Here is a 19,400-nt window from a genome sequence, read left to right as displayed (position 1 = left end):
TGCACTGATCAGCAGCACATGTTGCATGACACAGGAGATGCCACGTATTTTGCAGAATATATCAGACGGTTATCACGGTGGTAAAATCCATGGAATACTGCTTTAGCGGATGCCACATACAAAAAGCCTTAGTTCTATTCAGTGTCTGTACCTTGCCTAGGAGAGATGAATCACATTGTTCTTCAATAAAACAGCATGTCGCAGTGGGACCTTCTTCAAGGGTATTGCTGTGAGCACCTGCAATAAAAAAAAAATCTGAAAAAAATTAAAAAAAAAAAAAATCACACTGCCCCCCCTTCTCAATCTCCCACTAAAAAGGATGAGGTGGGGGGACAGGAGGGTCAGAGAGATGAACTTTACGCAGCTGCTTATAAGAGTGTGTTAGAAATATGAAGCACATCAGATAGTGCAACCTGAATGATAGGAAATTAGGTTAACAGAAATTCTGTTACACACAAGTCCAAAGTTCTACTTCAACGTATAATTTTTTGCCAGAGGACTTTACACACTGAAATCTTTTTATACTGAAATAAATGCCACAGAAGAGTAGCTATCTACTCTCACCAGGCGATCTGGATTAGAGTGGGGCAAATACTTCAAACCACTTCCGTGTTCACATTGGAAATTGCATTCACTTTGATTGTCTGTCTTATGCCTCTTCCAGGTTCCATTAATTAACACGCTAGCTCTGAAGATTACTGGCAGGGACATGCACACTAATTTTAATCTGACTATTCCATTAGTCACACACTGTGATTTTTGAAATCATACTGGGGAATATACACCCAGATATCCTAATTCGAAGAGTTACTGCATGCTAATCCAAATCAGGGAACAGAAACATATTATGGCCCTTGTGCATTCAGCTAGAAACTGCTTGGATTTAGAATATCAAACACACGCAAGCAGGTGGCATTCCATCCTGTAGCAGGAAGTGGAAGAAACACACACACACAGAATGGTTAGTTCTTATGTTACCAAACTCAGATTTTGTGGTGTTATTGGAAATCAGATCTTCCCATACCCTGCACTTGTCAGTATTTGAATTACAGAGCTGCAAACCCCACTGTCCTTTCTAAAAAACAATGTATAAATTCATCTATAGTTCTGTCTCAACAGTTTTTGACTTCTGGTTTCTAGACTTACACTAAAAGCCTGCATTAATACATCGTCAATCATAGCTATTTTGTCTCACTGCTGAGATGTAGACTCAATCAGCCTAATGAGTGTTAAACTTCTATGCAATAATAGGAACAGTTAGTTTCTTCTTTAACAGGTAGTACTTCAGGACCTAATCTAAAGTGCATTGAAGCCAATGGGAATCTTTTTACTAATTTGGGTTTTGGATTATCTGTCTATGGCTACTTATGTAGCTACCTATGGCTCCAACACCATAGAATCTGAATGTCTCATAATCTTTAATGTATTTATCCTCATAGCACTTTAATGAGGTAGGGAAGTACTATTAGCCCATTTTATAGATGGGAAACTGAGTCACAAAGCAACTAAGTGTCGTGCCCACAGGAAGTCTGCAGTAGATCAGGAAAATGTCCTGAGACCCACCACCTTGACAATTGGACCATACTTTCTCATATGTTTGTTTACTGCGAAAAGGGATTCTAGTCTATTTGAGAGGGGTTTGCTCAAACTGAGAATTTGAAACATACCACAGGTTATAAGTAACTCTGCTGCTGTTAACACAGCCTTGGGGTTTGATTTCTGGAATGCATGGGTAAATGGAAAAGACTGTCTCCTGGGATTATAGGATTGTCCTCATCCATTATACTTCGCACGAAACGCATCCCTTTCAGATGTCTTTTCATTATGGGGCTTAGCCGGCTGCATAAGTAAGTTGGGGACTTACTTAATGGGTCATTGGGGTTTAACATGCTGTCACGGAGTGTGGGGGAGTCTGGGCCCTGCACCCCTCTTCCTGGGATTCACCATGACTCTCCGGCAGCCAGTAAAACAGAAGGTTTATTGGACAATAGGAACACAGTCTAAAACAGAGCTTGTGGGTACAACCAGAACCCCTCAGTCAAGTCCTTCTGGGGGGCAGGGAGCTTAGACCCCAGCCTTGGGGTTCCCTGTGTTCCACCACCCAGCACAAAACTGAAACCAAAACCCCTCCTGCAGGTTCTCTCCTGCAGCCTTTGTCCAGTTTCCCGGGCAGAGGTGCTACCTTCCCCCTCCCCCTCCTGGCTCAGGTTACAGGCTCTCAGGTATCCCATCCCCAGTGAAACTCCCCTGCCACATTCCCAGGTCAACACTCCCCCCTCCCTACTGCGTCACACATGCCCACTTCACTTTCTGACATTGCATCTTTCTACGGTAAATTCTATAGTGAACAATGAACAAATTGCCTGGTTTGGGGTTTTTCTTTTGTACTCCCCATCTCCACTAGAGACATAGCAGGGCTCTACAAATTAAAATTGCAATGGTCTTATTGATGTATTTTATTTATAGCACAAAGTATACATGTAATTGATTTAAATTGTTACATCAGGTACTGCATACTTGCTACAAAACAATGCAAGTCCTTCAGAGAGGGACAGCATTTCCTGTGTAATTTTACAGCTGTAAAGTGCCATGTGAAGTGGTATACAAATAAACACCACTACAGGAGTTTACACAGCACTGCAGCTGTACAGGACAATTTACTACAAGGCAGAGATACTAAGCAAATGCAATCGACAAACTGTATCCCTGTACATAGACTCAAGTCATTAACTGATACACAGTACAGATAACACCCAGAGTTGCAACTGGATGTGATTGCTTCATGAAACAGGTGTATTCCCAAGTTAGATTTCAAGGAAGTCTGGGAGGGTACATAGGATGCCATAGATCAGGGGAATATTCCAGTATAGGGAGAGACATGGCAGAAAGCTGTACATGTATCAACCAGTCTATTTAAAAATGAATAGCCCACAGCAATAGTCATAGTCCCCATTTTCGCTTAGCTGCCTGTTCACAATTAAATCTGCTGCTCTTCTTAAAAGTGACTGTCCCAGTAGCTTATTTTAAAAACAGCAAAGTTTGTTTCATACAGGAATTGTGCAAGACACAGCGGTAGAGATACGAGTATGGGGAAGATATTCATTGATATGCTCAGCTACCTTGCCCGATGCTGGCGACAAAAGGCAGCATAAACCTAGTCTAACTGGTTAGTTATATCAAGTTTACTGCTGCTTTGCTTTGGCAGTGATGTAAAGCAGCAGGCTCATATGGGTCAATCTGGCCGGTGGCTTGCACTGTAATGTAGGTCTACAGAAGCTTCTTTCCGCCAAGGCTTGAGTCAGAGGATTACATTTCAGAACCCAGCACAATGAGGCCGCAGCCTGATTAAATGTAAATAGTACAGATAACAATAACCTGGACCTATTTTGTCTGTTTTCCCCCCTTTCTTATCTGAAGAGCTTTGGCAATTGATTTAAAAAATATGGTCTTAAAACAGAAGAAGCCATCATAATAGTGGTAAAACAGTAATGAGTAGAAGGTGGCAGGTGTACATTATGGGGTCTCAGCTGAGCAACTCTTTTAAAATCAACAGATTTTACAAAGGCAAAATCCTATCCAATTTTGTCACTTGATGCTCTTGTTTCATAAGGATCATTTAGTATAGGTACTTTCATATACATTTTCTACTTTATTTTGTTGCATTTTACTTGTGCTATTTAATCATATGTAGAATTATGTTAGAATAAGAACTAAGTTTTTAAATACAGTAGGAAGAAAATGAGCACTGTTGAAAGAAAAGCCAGTGGCCACTCCTCTCCAGAGTATAATAGTATCAAGGTAGGCAAAATTATGGATATAAACTATACAACAACCTTTCACTTTACTATATAATTATTTACATGCCAGCAAAACACACTGCATTGTATGAGGCCGAATGGAAATATCAAAAGGAATTGATAAAATGTCTGTTACTCCTAAATAGGGTTAGAGAAATGCTGCAGCACCAATTTAAGTATTGTTTCAAAGGAAATAAATCCTTGTTTATTGCCAATAACCAAAATTTGTGGTAACAAGTGTTGGAAGGATATTTGACTTCCTCCTGATACCATTTTACCACATAATGTACACCTGACACCACCTACGCATTCATTTACCACTTCTATGCTGGCTCATTCTGTTTTAAGACCATATTTTTTAAATACATTGCCAGCGTCCTAATGATCTTCAATAAAGAAAGGAAAAAATCAAACAAATTCAGCCCAGATAATTGCTAGCTGCACTATTTACAGTTAATCAGGATGGGGTCTTATTGTGCTAGGCTCTATACAAGCTTAGAGGGAAAATAGCCCTTTTCCCCAGAGAGTTTATAATCTCAGATAGTGTTGTCAATTAATCACAGTTAACTCACATGATTAACTCAAAATAATTAATTGTGATTAAAAAATTAATCATGATTAAATCACACGGTTAAACATTAGAATACCAATTGAAATTTATTAAATATTTTGGATGTTTTTCTACATTTTCAAATATGATTGATTTCAATTACAACACAGAATACAAAGTGTACAGTGCTCACTTTGTATTTTTTTTTATCATTTTCACAGTGCAAATATTTGTAAACAAAAGAAATAGTATTTTTCAATTCATCTCATACAAGGACTGTAGTGCAATCTCTTTATCGTGAAAGTGCAACTTACAAATGTAGGGTTTTTTGGTCACATAACTGCACTCAAAAACAAAACAATGTAAAACTTTACAGTCAACAAGTCCACTCAGTCCTACTTCTTGTTCAGCCAATTGCTAAGATAAATAAGTTTGTTTACATTTATGGGAAATAATGTTGCCCAATTCTTAATTAAAATGCACTGAAAGTGAGAACAGGCATTTGCCTGGCACTGTTGTAGCTGGTGTCACAAGATATTTATGTGCTAGATGCACTAAAGATTCATATGCCTCTTCATGCTTCAGCCATCATTCCAGAGAACATGCTTCCACGCTGACGACGATTGTTAAAAAAATAACGCGTTAATTAAATTTTGTGACCTAACTCCTTGGGGGAGAATTGTATGTCTCCTGCTGTGTTTTACCCACATCCTGCCATGTATTTCATGTTATAGCAATCTCAGATGATGACCCAGCATGTTGTTCATTTTAAGAACACTTTCACTGCAAAATTTGACAAAATGCAAAGATACCAATGTGAAATTTCTAAAGATCACTACAGCACTCGACCCAAGATTTAAGAATCTGAAGTGCCTTCCAAAATCTGAGAGGGATGAGGTGTGGAGCATGCTTTCAGAAGTCTTAAAAGAGCAACACTCTGATGCAGAAACTACAGAACACAAACCACCAAAAAAGAAAATCAACCTTCTGCTGGTGGAATCTGACTCAGACGATAAAAATGAACATGTGTTGGTTTGCACTGCTTTGCATTATCATCGAGCAGAACCCATCATCAGCCTGGACGCATGTCCTCTGGAATGGTGGTTGAAGTAATAAGGGACATATGAATCTTTAGTGCATCTGGCATGTAAATATCTTGTGACGCCGGCTACAACAGTGCAATGCAAATGCCCGTTCTCACTTTCAGATGACATTATAAACAAGAAGCAGGCAGCATTATCTTCTGGAAATGTAAACAAACATGTTAGTCTGAGCGATTGGCTGAACAAGAAATAGGACTGATTGGACTTGTGGGCTCTAAAGTTTTACATTGTTTTATTTTTGGATGAAGTATGTTACATTTTCATGATAAAGAGATTGCACTATACTACTTGTATTAGGTGAATCGAAAAATACTATTTCTTTTGTTTTTTACAGTGCAAATAGTTGCAATCAAAAATAAATATAAAGTGGGAACTGTACACTTTGTATTCTGTGTTGTAACTGAAATCAATGTATTTGAAAATGTAGAAAACACTGAAAAATGTTTAAATAAATGGTATTCTATTGTCGTTTAATAGCGCGATTAATCACGATTAATTTTTTTAATCGTTTGACAGCCCTAATCTCAGGCTCTGATTCTGCAAGCACTTGCTCAGTGGCTTCCCTGGGATGGTTCACACGAGTAACGTTATGCTCACATATCTTTGCAGGAGCAGGACCTAACTTCTATTTATATTACAGCCCTGCCTCAAATCAGGGGCACCAAGTCTCAATTTTTTGTGAGCTTCTGCAATTTCACATAATTAGTATTAGCTGCTGTCACACCCAGAAATTCCTGGGAAAAGCACAGGACAATATTAGTTGGAGCGCAGCACAGGGAGGGGGCAGCCTAGAGAGGGGAGCAGAGAATGGAGCTGGGGAGAAATGCCCAATGCAACACTTGTGGGACTGCTAAATGAAGGGAACTGGGGAGCGTCTCTATCATCAGTGAAGAGAATAAAGGGCTGGATTCTGCAGTTTTACATGTATGCGTTTTTTGGTAGGATTTTGACCCACACACTCAAAGAGAGGCAGGCTGGGGGGTAATAAGTTTTCCTGCCAAGTTTTTCAAAGTCAAGAAAGATATATTTTAAATCAGGATTTTAAACCGTTCATAATTTTTCAGGGGGTCTGTCATGACTTTTGAGCTTGACAATGCTGCAAAATGTGCTAGATACTTGTCAAATACAGAGGAAAACACAATCCCTGGGGTTGACTAATGACAAGGGGAGCCACCACCTTCAACCTCAAAGCACAAAGAACAAATATCCAGCACCTCTCCTTTGCAGTTTTGCACTGCACCTCTGGTGATGTCTAAAAATACCGCAGTAAACATCTTTGGCCTTTTCCAAGTACAGGCTAGCAGCTGGGTTTAAATAATTTTGTATCATTACACTTGCGAAGGATTTCACTCCTCAAGATTAATTCACCCTGTCCTTCTCTTGTGCAAGGCTCTTCATTAATCAGAAGAGGAGGAAGGTGGGGGAAAATTAATGACATGAAATAGTGCAAGTTTTCTGAAGCCAGATGGGGGAACAGGCTAAATAAATAAATGTTGAAGCTCTCAACTAGGTCAGAGCAACTATATGCATCCTCTAGTCTCCAATATGTCTTTGAGATAAACAAGGCAGCATCAGCTCTAAATTGTCTTGGGAGAGGGAGAACATTTAAATTGTTAATCTCTTTCGGGCAGGGACTGGCTTTTTCATTATAAGTGTATATATAACAAACCATTCAGCATGTGTTACCCATCCCCCTCAGCGTCCAATCCACTGTGAAAGCGCATCTATAACAGCTCCCAGCCACAGGATTTATTCTTTTAGCATGTTCTCAGATCTTGAGGTCCCTACTTCAATCCCAGGTCATGACCAAGATGGAACTCCTGACATTACAGGGCCTAGGAAACCAGGGCCTGGATGCTTAATTGGGATGTCTAGGCACTACCTACATTCGAATAAATCATATTGTTTACTTGTATCATGCATTTGAAAAGCACATGAGTCACCTGAACAAGAGCTATCCTTTCCCAGCCAATGGTCCAGGTAATGAATTACTGGAATCTGCTGGCTCCTGAATAGGCCACGATATGTAACTGTGCCTTGGGGGCCATAACTGAGAATGCCAAATTCAGGACAAACTGCTGAGAAATAGGGCAAACACAACCCAAAACTGGTGGTTATTCTTTTATAAGATATACTAAACCAGCCACAAAAGTAAACTCCTGTTTCACCACACTGGCTAACAAGAAAACATAAAGGCAGTTTCCTCAGGCATTCCAGTCCTTATATCACCCCCAGAAACACTGGATTCAGAGATGAGTGGTTCTTTACAACCGGTCTCATCAAATAATAGGTTCTTCAGATCCCAAAGGACCAGCTACACACCCAGGTCAATATATAACTTAAATCTTACCCAAAAATCACACTGGTGCCAACCCTTCAGTATTTAAGATCTAAAGGTTCATTCATAAAAAAAAAAAAAAAAAGAAAGAAAGATGAAAGTTAAAATAGGTTAAAGGAATGGTTAAAGGAATCAATTACATACAGCAATGGCAAAGTTTTTGGTTCACACTTGTAGCAGTGATGGAATAACCTGCTGGCTTAAGTCAAGTCTCTGGAGTACATCCACAGCTTGGATGGGTCATTCAGTCCATTGTTCAGAGCTTCAGTTTGCAGCAAAGTTCCTCCAGAGGTAAGAAGCAAGATTGAAGACCAAATGGAGAAGATGCAGCTGCCTTTAATAGTCCTTTTTCCATGTGGAGGGTATCCCATTGTTCTTATTGTGGAAAATTACAGCAACAAGATAGAGTTTGGAGTCACAGGGGCAAGCATGCATTTTCCCTAGTCACAGCAGGACATTCCATTCAGAGTAGATGGGCGTCTCCCATGGTCCATTATCAGTTAAACTGCTCTTTCAATGGGCCACTCAATTAGAACAGGCCCTCCAAGATGTGCTGGCTAATTACTTTGTGGGCATTCCACCAGGGGCTAACATTTGAAATCCAAGTATAGAGCCAATACTTATAACTTCACATACAAAAATGATACATGCATACAGACAGCATAATCATAACCAGCAAATCAATCTTTTTGTAGACCCCTCATTTGACAACCTTTGTACAATATTTGCTGCAAATATATAAAACAGTGGTTGCAACAATGATCTACATGGTCATATTTTAATCAGATAGCCATCATTTCATGGAGCATGTTTGGGACCCAATTTCATACTGAAAAGGAGAAACTAACATCAAAAAGGAGACTTTCTAAATAAATCTTATGAACCATTAGTTTTCTATAGCAATTAGCATATGCAGCTACATAAGCTTTAAAGTAAAAGCAGAAAGAGCATGTCTTCTTCACCACTGGCTCCACCTCCCCGAGGACTGATGTGATAAGCACTCTTCTCCCTCCTTAGCTGCAGCAGACATACATTCTCTAACTCAGTCAGCAGGATGAAGCCTTGTGATGAGATGTGCAGGACAGCCAAATGAGCTAACTCCACCCGGAACTGCTTGGGAATAATATGGGTTCATAGATTCCAAGGCCAGAGGGGACCATTTATGATCATCTAGTCTGACCCCCTGTAGAACATTGGCCATAAGATTTCCCTGAATTGATTCCTGTTTGAATTAGAGAAGATCTTTTAGAAAAGTATCCAGTCTTGATTTACAAATTGCCAGTAGTGAAGAATGTGACGGGTTGCCCCCTATTCTGGTGCCACCTGATATACTGGGGTACCACTGAGCCTGCCTGTTCCACCAGCATGGGCTCCCTCTCTCTGTCCTGCTGATCCAGGCCCTCTAGCCTCTTTAGCATACACACATACAATCACTTCTGCTGTGCCTCCTTCTCCAGATGGATCTGCCAGTACCCTCTAGTTAAATCCAAAGTACTGAGGTATTTGGCTTGGCTCAGCACATCCAGCATATCACTAATTCTTGGCATGGGATATGCATCTGAGTCTTTAATGAGTAACAGCATTAAGTTTTCTATAGTCCACACAAAAGCTTACAGCGCCATCCCTTTTGGGGACCAAGACCACAGGGAATATTCACAAGCTGTCAGATTCCTTAATTACTCCCTGGTTCCAACATGTTCTGTATCTCCGTACAAATTTGTTCTTTCACCTTGCCAGTGGCCCTGTCAGGCCTGGAAGGGGGAGGGGGATTGTATCCCTTTTGTGAAGATTTTATGGGACAGCAAATGCGTTCTCCCTGGCTTGTTGGAAAACACCTCCCTGTGTCTTGCAGCGCTGACAACAGCTCCCCCCTTTTGACTGATGTTAACTCTTTACAGATTTCAATGCTTTCCAGTGTTGATCCATCTTGCCATTCAGCCATCAAATCAGTGGGGGGTGGAGGAGCCTCAGTTTCCCCTTCCACACAACAGATCATGTTTGCTCCAGCCTCCCTACTGTGATAGGCTTTGAGCCAGTTCATTTGTACCAGCTGGGGAACAGTATCATGATGGGGCTTTTTGACTTGACACGTGTCCTCATTTGCCAGTTTTACTTCCTTGAAGGGCCCCTCCCAGGAGTTTTGCATTTTGAACTTTTTTGCAGGGCTGAGTACCATCACCAAATCTCCTATGTCAAAAGTGTGTTTACAAGTATCATACCATGCCTTTTGTTTGGCCTGAATGTCTTGGAGGTTGTTTTGGACAACTTTCATTATGTCCTTTAGCTCCCTTCTGAACATACTTAGTTACTGTTCTTCCCTTACCTCATTGCACCCTTTCCATGAGTCTTTAATGAGATCCAGGGGTCCCCTTACTTTTCTCTCATATAAAAGGTCAAATGGATAAAACCCCATAGACTCTTGGGGTAACTTCCTGTAAGCATACAACAGAAATGGCAATAACTCATCCCAACTTTGGCCCCTTTTCTTGGCATACATTTCCAGCATAGATTTTAGGGTCCCATTAAACCTTTCTACCAACCCATTGGCCTGGGGGTGATAAGGGGTAGCCTTAAGTTGTTTCACGCCACACACCTTTCATAGCTCGTTGAATATCTGCAATAAAGTTTGCGCCCCGATCAGACAAAATCTCCTTAGGGAAGCCCACTCTGCTGAATATAGTGAGAAGGGCTCTTGCTGCTGTCTCAGCTTCTATATTAGACAGAACAGCCACCTCAGGGTATCTAGTGGAAAAATCCACCATCACTAAAATATACTTGTTCCCCCTCCCAGTGGGGTGTGACATAGGACCCACAATGTCCATTGCCATTCTCAGGAATGCCTCCTGTATGACAGGTAAGGGATGCTGGAGAGCTTTCTGGGGTTCTACAGGTTCCCCCCCCCCCCTTGACACACCACACAAGACCTGCAATAATCTCTCACATTATTCTGTATTCCTGGCCAGTAGAAATCCCTCCTTAGCCTGTCATAAGTCCCCTGTACCCCCAACTGACCAGCAAAGGGACCATCATGCGCTACCAGCATTAATTCCCCTTGGTGCTGGCTTGGTACAACCAGCTGCTTATAGGGTTGCCTGGAGGCTCTGTTCTTTCCCACAGGATCCTCTCTATATAGTTTTCCAGCCTTTTCAAAAAACTTCTTCCCACGCCCCACCCCATCCCTTCCTGGAGTTCCCTCTAGGACACACTTCCTTATACTCTCTAGAGAGGCATCTGCCTTTTGCTTTGCTGCAAATTCCTGACAGCTAATACTTGGCATAACTCCCTCAGACATTGATACTCTGCACCTGGCCCTGGGGACTTGTTGCTTTCAGTTGGGCAGAGGCCTGACTCCACCTCTCCCACACTTGGAAGCATGCTGCCACCCTGCACTGCAGTGCCAAGGGAACGGTCACCCACCTCCTCTGTGGATTCTAAGGTTCCAACACCCTTCTCTGGACTCCTCCCTGAGATACACACCTCCATGCTCTCTAGATCAGGATCTATCCCTTGTTTAGCTATGTCAGACTTGCAGCCACCCGCTGGAACAGGCAATACAATGACAGGCAATACACTCTCCTCCCCCTTTGAGGATCCTGCACAATACTCCTCCTTCCTGTGAATTACCACACCAACAGTCTTGGCTTTGTGGAAAAAATCGTTCCTTATCAACATGTCCACCAGGATGTCCTCTAGCATCCCCACCAGTAAACCGCCTTCCAAACCTTCCCATTCCACACAAATTTTCGCTAGTGGCATGGGAAACCTGTCCGGCCCCATCCTCTTAATGCTGGCCATTGGGCCTGGTAAAATACTAGCCTCTGGGACCAACTTGGTTGAACCAGAGAGGGCTGGGCCCCAGTATCCCTCCATCCCAGGCACACTGTGCCATCAATCTTGATAACCTTAATGTGTTCCCTGTCTGGTTCACCAGGCCCTGTATCCACCAAGCTGGTATGGTAAGTCGTGGGCATACCCTCCGGGGCCTCGGACAACCGAGCCAATATGGGTCAAGGGAGGTTTATTTTTCGTCAATTTGGGGCAGTTATGTATCAGGTGCTCTGTAGAATTACAGTGGAAGGACCTTCTAGGGTCTCCTGATTTTAAGGGTGGTTCGGGATGGGTATAGGAGGTAGGAGTGCCCCACCTCCTAGTCACCCTCCCTTTTCCCAGAAGCGGTGACCTTGCTTCCCACCAAACTTAAACCCCTCTGCCTGTGATTTATTTCTAATAGCTGCTTGGGACTGTTCAAATTCATCCACAAAAGTAGCAAGTTTGACAGTTTTTACCCTCTTATCCCATAAACACTGTTTTACATCATCACGACACATATTCAGGAAATGCTCCTGAGCAACAAGATCACACATTTCTTCAAAGCTTGAAATATATCTTTCCCCCTTACTCACTTATCCATCAAATCTCTCATTTAGTTTACATATGACACATTACTCATTCCAGCCTCTCTCTTAAGGCTTCTAAATTTCACTCTACAAGTTTCAAGGTTAATCTGAAACTGCTTTAAAACCGTTTCCTTGAATTTACCATAATTTGAAGAATCACCCATTGGCGTCTTATTGAATATATCCAGAGTTCTCCCAGACAATTTTGCAACCAAAGTGGTCATCTTTTGATCATCAGGAATCTCATGGAGCACACACAGCCTCTCAAAGGTGATGGAATAGTCAGCAATGTCCCCTGTCTCACTGTATGCAGGACACAACCATTCCCATTTGTGGATTTTTGGATAGGTAGGGCCCCTGGGGTGTGGGGTTCTGTTTCTGACACTCCATCAAGGCAAGTTCATACTTTCTCCCTTTTTCCCTCTTCTCCATTTCCTTATCTCTCAGTTCCAGGGCAGCTTTTTGCCTGGCTGCTTTTGCCTCCATTTCTTTGGCTTGTAGTCCCATGGTCTGCTTCTGGGCTTCCATGCCTTCTGGTGTGCTGCTTCTTGTCTGACATTTTCTGCTTATCTGGCATTCTCTGCTTCCAGCAATTCCATACATCTCTTGTATTCTTTTTTGTTTTCTGCTGTCTGCAATCTGCAGAGCTCCAATTTTGCAACCGTTTCACTCATCTTGCTGTTTTCTGTTCCTACTTCCTTGAACCAAAATAAGCAAACAGAAAATAACAAACCGATAAACACTTTGTCTGTTCTCTAGCCAACACACTTAAAATCACCACCAGTGTCTCAGAGCAACAAGCTGTGCATATGACCCTGCTCGCTGTGCCACTGTGATAGGTTGCCTTCCATTCTGGGGTACCACTGAGCCTGCCTGTTCCACCAGCCTAGGCTCCCTCACCCTGTCCTGCTCAACCTCCTCTAGCACACATACAGGGATACACCCAGCTGCAGAAAGACCTGGACACTGAAATCAGCTCTGCATGGGAAGACTCAACTAGGGGATTGCTCAGCACTCAAGTGCACTCCCCCTCTGGGGTGCAAACTCAAAATTGTATGGTTTTGCACTGCACAGAAAAACTGCACAGCATAAGTTCATGAAATTTGGTCCCTCCCTCAATGTGGAGGAAGATATGCACAGCTCCCCCACACCCAACCCCCCGTAATGAATTTCACAAACTGGTTTTGTGGAAAAAAAAACAAAACAAGAGGAACAAAAACAAGTTTATTAACTACAAATGATAGATTTTAAGTGATTATAACAGATAGCAAACAGATCAAAGTAGATTACCTTAGTAAATAAACAAAACCCGCAAACTGATCTTAACACACTAGATAGGTAGGATATAAATTAGCAAATTCTCACCCTAAGCGATAAACAGGCTGGCAGATTCTTAAAGCACAAGCTGCCTTAGCTTTCCCAGGTTTTCATACACAGGCTAAAAGATTCTTCTAACCTGGGACCATCACTTCCCACAGTTCAGTCTTTGCCCCTAAGGTGTTTCCAGGTGTTGTTGATGCAGGGAGAGTGAGGTACCCCAATGATGTCATTGTTCCCCTTTTATATCTTCTTCCCACTTGCTGGAAAGCTCTTTCACTGTGACCTGGGTCAAACAGTTCCCATTGTGTAGTGCTAGCTCTGAGAGGTTTCTATTGTACACAATTCCTGGGGTAATCCTCGTGCTTGTGTGAATTCCCTCAATAAGCCCTTAACATTGTTTGGCCTTTTTACTGTTGTACCTGAAAGGCAGCTTGTGGGTTCTCTCAACCACTCAACATGTTTCAGTAGTACAGACATAGTCCAACTTCACATATGACGATAGCACATGCAATCCAACGAGATATTAAGGTCTAGCAGTTCAAGACTTTTAGAATGATACCTCACAAGACATACTTTGTACAAAACTTATTCTAATTACATGACAGTGGTGAATACTGGGCTGTCAGGGTGACACAGCTCCCCCCTTAGATTACTGACGGAGGGTTAGTCACAGACTAATGCGAAGGCAGTGGGCCCAATTTCCTCTTTCCTAGACAGGGCATCTGCTACCATGTTCTCCCTTCCCTTTTGTGTGCACAATCTCCATGTCAAATTCTTGCAGGATTAGGCTCCAGCATCCACCTTTGGACGCAACATTTCTGGTTTTGTAGGAGTGGAAAATGCCTCTTCCTCATTTATAATAGGAAGCATCTTAAGTGGAGATAGCCTTTTAGGACTTTAAAAGTCCTAGAATTTAGGACCTCCCAATGTGAGAGTTGGTATCATTGCTCATTATAGCAATTTAGCTTACTGAAGTTATACACTGATTTAAGTGTACCCACACAAGGGTACACTTTCGTATGTACATGAAGCTTTTGTATGTACATCAGGTAAATCACAGTACATGAGTCACACCACAGCGCGCATACAGAATGCCTGTTCCATTTTCAATTCACATCCTGTGAACACATGGCAGTAGTTTGCTGCAAGCTGAGCACATAGCATGTTCTGGGGGTAGCCCCTGGCCCTTTGCTTCAACTCTGAGCAGCTTGCATCCTGGGATTGGTTTTGCCGAGAATTGTGGCAAGCCAGGTGAGTTTAAATTAAATTTAAAAATCCCATGATTCCCCCACGTCTTCTTTCTGGGCTGGCTCGTGCTATTTTTGGATTGCTGTTGACCAGGATGAGTGGGAGGCTGAAGTGCGGAGACTTGTTCAGAGGCTTGAGCAGCCAGCAAGGCATCCCATAGAGAACACAAACGTGGGGGAAAGCTGTAAGGGATGTCAATTATTTGTATGTTGAGTCCCATTGCTGAACCTGTTAGCCAGTAGGGGTTGTGTGGGGGTGGTTGAAGTTCAGCATTCCCTATGTGCTTTTGCAAAACCCATGCATTATTTTCTTTGTTTCAAGGATTTTATATATTCACTGCAATGTAAACAGTTTCTTTTATGAAACAAAAAAAAAGTTGTAATGAAACCAACGGAAAAAATCATCTCTCTGAATTTGGATATACATTAAATTAACCAAGCTACAATATGAACAATGCACAAATCTTTAATGAATGCAACAGTGCAAACAGAATTGAAAATGCAACAGTAAAAATATTTCAAATACAACAATTTTGGGAGGGGGCTAAAGTTACGGGTGAATATAAACCTTGTCCTCACAGGTTTTGGGGCTGAGTGCCGCAGATCAAAAATCTCAGGGGCATTGCAGGCCTTAAAACAGCTGGATTCCCAGAGGCAAGTATTCTTAGTGCCAAGCTTGGATCTGGGAGATGAACGGGAGCTGCTGGGAGTACTGCTGCGGGGATGTGATGGTTAGGAGTTCCTGCTGGTCCCAGTAGCCAGCACTGTCCAGGGGATGAAGGACATGGCTGGATCCCAAATTATGGGACTGCAGGGCCTATTGGCCTAGCAAGGATTTCTTTTGCAGGAGGGCATTCTGGCTCAGCATAATGTCCATGAGTTGCCTCTACATCTCTCAGTCTTTTTCCATGCTCTCCTGTGTCATGGCGATGCTGTCCTTAGCCACAGTCAGTTTTCCTGGCTACTATGACACAGTCCTTGGCCATTGCCATGATCTCCTGGGACAGTTACATTTCTTTCTCTCTCTTGGTCATCAGGTACAGCTGCCACCTGTCAGCCAGCCTGGCTTTCCTCCATGACTCAGGCATGAGTTCTGTAAACTTGTCCTCCTAAGTCTTCCTTTTCCGCCACCCTCACCCTCAGGTTGACCGGCCTGTCAGCAATAAATAGAGGCCCTGTCTTTGATGGTATGGCTGTTGCAAGTGCTGGGGCTATGGGACTAGGGGGGAAAAAAGGATCAGTCACTTATTGCTCATATTCCACATAAATCATAGGCATTTTTTTAAGTATGTATGCATATGTACTTTACCTCCCTGAGACTCTTCCCATTCTTTGGGGGAAGCTCAGAGATGGTAAGTGGTCTGCATATATGAAGGATGCTGGGTGCATTTGGATTCCAGTGTATTGTATCTGCTTTCACGTTGCTAAGGGTGGTTGGGGTGGTCAGACCTATGTTCCAGATTTGCTTTATCAGTTTGATCTGCAAAGCACTGTGGTATAGCCATTGGAGGCATGCAGAAATTGGTGAGCAGCTACTCTGTGCATATGAACAAAATATCAAACTAATACAATTCAAAAGAAACCTTCTTCACTTTGTAAGAGGACCCCAGAGTTCCTGATAAATGAGGAGTTAATGCACAGGTATGGGATGTGTCACATGTACACAAATGTTTTCAAATGGGATTAACTCAATTTGATCCAGTTTAAAATTCCCATGTACACAAGCCCATAGTGTTTATGGAAAGGAGGAAGGAACGCTGTGCCCAAGTAACACAAGCTGTAACTCTTTTGCTGATCCATTGCAGTGGGAACATTGAGGTCTTTCAAACTTATTTTGGATTGTGTTCCTGTGCTAGTCAGACCCTTCTATTATGGTTATAAAACGAATCCTTAATACCTACTCCCCCCGGAGAAGAATCCGTTATTTAAATATAAATTGATAAGCCACTTACACGTCAACTGAATATACAGGAAGGTGGATAAAACATTCTGCCCCCCAGATTATCACAGTTGCACATGGAGCGATGCAGCACGAGGCAAATCCTCTCTTCATTCTGCAACAGCTAAGCAAGCCAGAGATACCTCTTTTGAAAGTAAGTGCAGAGAAGTTGCAGAGGGTTGGAGGGCAATGTTGATGCAAAGAGAGACTCAGGCAGCCAGGACTCCTTGCCTTGCTCTATGGGAGGGAGAGGGGTCAAGCACTTGCAACGAGGACTCCTGCGTTGTTTCAAGCACTGTGAGGAAGGGTTGTAGACAGCATTCCTGAGTTATCAGCCCAGTTAGCGTACAGAGGGGGAGCAGGAAGGAAAGTGCCTTTACAGCATAGAGACCGTTAGGATTCCTTGATTCTATCCTTCCTCAACACACAGACTAACCGTCTGCTGCTTTCTCCTTACCCCTGCAAGATGTGGTGCACCCTTAGGCTGCTGTATTTTGATATTCCCTATTGTATGTATCATAAGCATGAGACAGGGAAGTGTTTGACTCACTCCCCCTGCCCCCCGCCCATTCCAGAAAGAAAGCGAAACCAGCTTGTTTGTCACAAAACAGAGCAATTTAAACGTATTTCTGCACTTCTGGAGAAAAACAGAGCAGGCGCTTTTGTTTGTTCAACTCATCAATTTGGTGAACTGGTAATTTTTTGGTGATAGCAATATTTTTAGATCTAGGATTGGATTTTATAGGAAACTGCCTTCCACACCTCGTCACCTATTTATTTATGAGCTGTTAATTTTTTTAAGCATCTGTATTAATTCATGGAGACAGTAGTCACAGATAAAGATGCGGTCATTCCTTTTACAATCCTATATTTTTTGTTAAATTATATTAAAACTCACATCCAGCAGATATGTTCTCCCAGGTAACATGGGGGAAGAGATTATAGGAACCCCTTTCCCCTCTTCATCCATAATAGGATATCTCGGGTAAAAAACACATTGGTTAATTCATTTTAATTAGCAAGCTACCTATATTTCACTTGCTATTGTTGGAGTCAGGTTGCTTAGCTAGAGTATGGTACATTTTGGTTGGGTTAGTCTTGAAAACACTTATTTCACCTTGACATTTCCATTTATAAACCTAGGTGCTTTTGAAAATCCTACCCTATGCGTTAGACACCTAACTTGCTTGGACCCTTTTGATAACTCCACCCTAAATATTTATCCTGGTATTTACTGGCACTGGCATCTTTGACATCATTGGTCACTAATCATATTTATTATTTAAAAACAAAAATCATCATCATCATGACAAACTTTTGTGGTTTCAACCTATCAACAAAACCTCTTCAAACTGACTTTTCACCGTCAAGGGGTGTCTTAAATGCTTTAAATACTCTTAATTCTCCATATAGTTTCTCAGACTTAATCCTTTCCTTTCTACAAACCCAGTTTCTAATCAGGAAAATTTGAGATATTATGGAATTAATTAGTAGGTATTGTACCAACGATGACAACATTAAACCATCATTCTATAGATCACTACACATAAGATCTGGAAAAAAAAGGAAGTTCCTCCCTTACAAACACAACAGGAGTTTAGTGGGTTCTCAAACTAAAATCTCATTTCCTAGAGTGTATGGATGAGTGGCCTATCATCCATTTATATAATAATGAATTCTGCAGAGGATGTAGATTTTGAACTTCTATTTGTTCTCATAATGCAAAAAGTAGGGGACATTCAATAAAATGAAAGAAGTGGCAAATAAATAGATTTTTTCAAACAATGAACAATTAATCTGTGGGACTCAGTTGCATAAGACTTCACTGAGGCCAGGGGCCTTTCAGGATTCAAACACAGGACAAGATAAATTAATAAGAATATCCACTGTTAGAAAAGTAAATATTAAAAAAAAAATCCAAACAAACCAAGAGCTTTGGAAGGGACATAAACCTTTATGTTTTGGGATATAAGCCAATCTCTAAATATTTGGGGTTTGGAGAAAATTTTCCCTGGGTGAAGCATATCCCATAATTATCTACTGAAAGGTTTTTTTAAAACCTTGAAGCAGCTGGTGTTGGCCACTGTCAGACAGGATACTGGACTAGATGAAACATGGCAGGTCAGATCAGGTATGACAATTACTATGTTCCTGGTCTAATTAATTGCACAGATGTCACCATCACACTTTCTACTGATCTACTTTTTTTAAAAAAACCTTTTTACTTGTACCTGCTTTGACTTGATTCTCAAAGTCTTCAGCACCTCTCGCAGCATCCATCAGAAAATATTTCCATACTTGACTCAGCTTATGGGACAGGACCTCATGGTCCATGTCCTTTTAGGTGAGAACCCCAGGTGGAGTTTCTCTGAATATTTCCCAGAATAGTCCAAGACAAGATTTATTGAGAACAGAAAGAAAATCATTCAAACAAAAGTAGTGGTTTTGTATGACATAGCTTGTCTTACACTCTGAAAAGTTAAGCCAGCTAGGCACACAAAAATGGTTCAGTGATAAATGGCACCACCTTCTATTTTATCACAGAGCTTTTTCCTCTCAACCTGTCATTTTCTCAGACAACAGCTCACACACACTTTCTTGTTGCTTTGTTCCATGGTCCTCATGGCCCTTCTTCAATTTCTTGGTCATTTGCACCTTTCACATTCCTTTGATATCCCAGAGCTGCTATAATACTGAGACACAGTTCAC

The sequence above is a fragment of the Eretmochelys imbricata genome, chromosome 2 (assembly GCF_965152235.1).
Source record: "Eretmochelys imbricata isolate rEreImb1 chromosome 2, rEreImb1.hap1, whole genome shotgun sequence".
NCBI classification, from domain to species: domain Eukaryota; kingdom Metazoa; phylum Chordata; order Testudines; family Cheloniidae; genus Eretmochelys; species Eretmochelys imbricata.
This window is presented reverse-complemented; position numbering follows the sequence as displayed.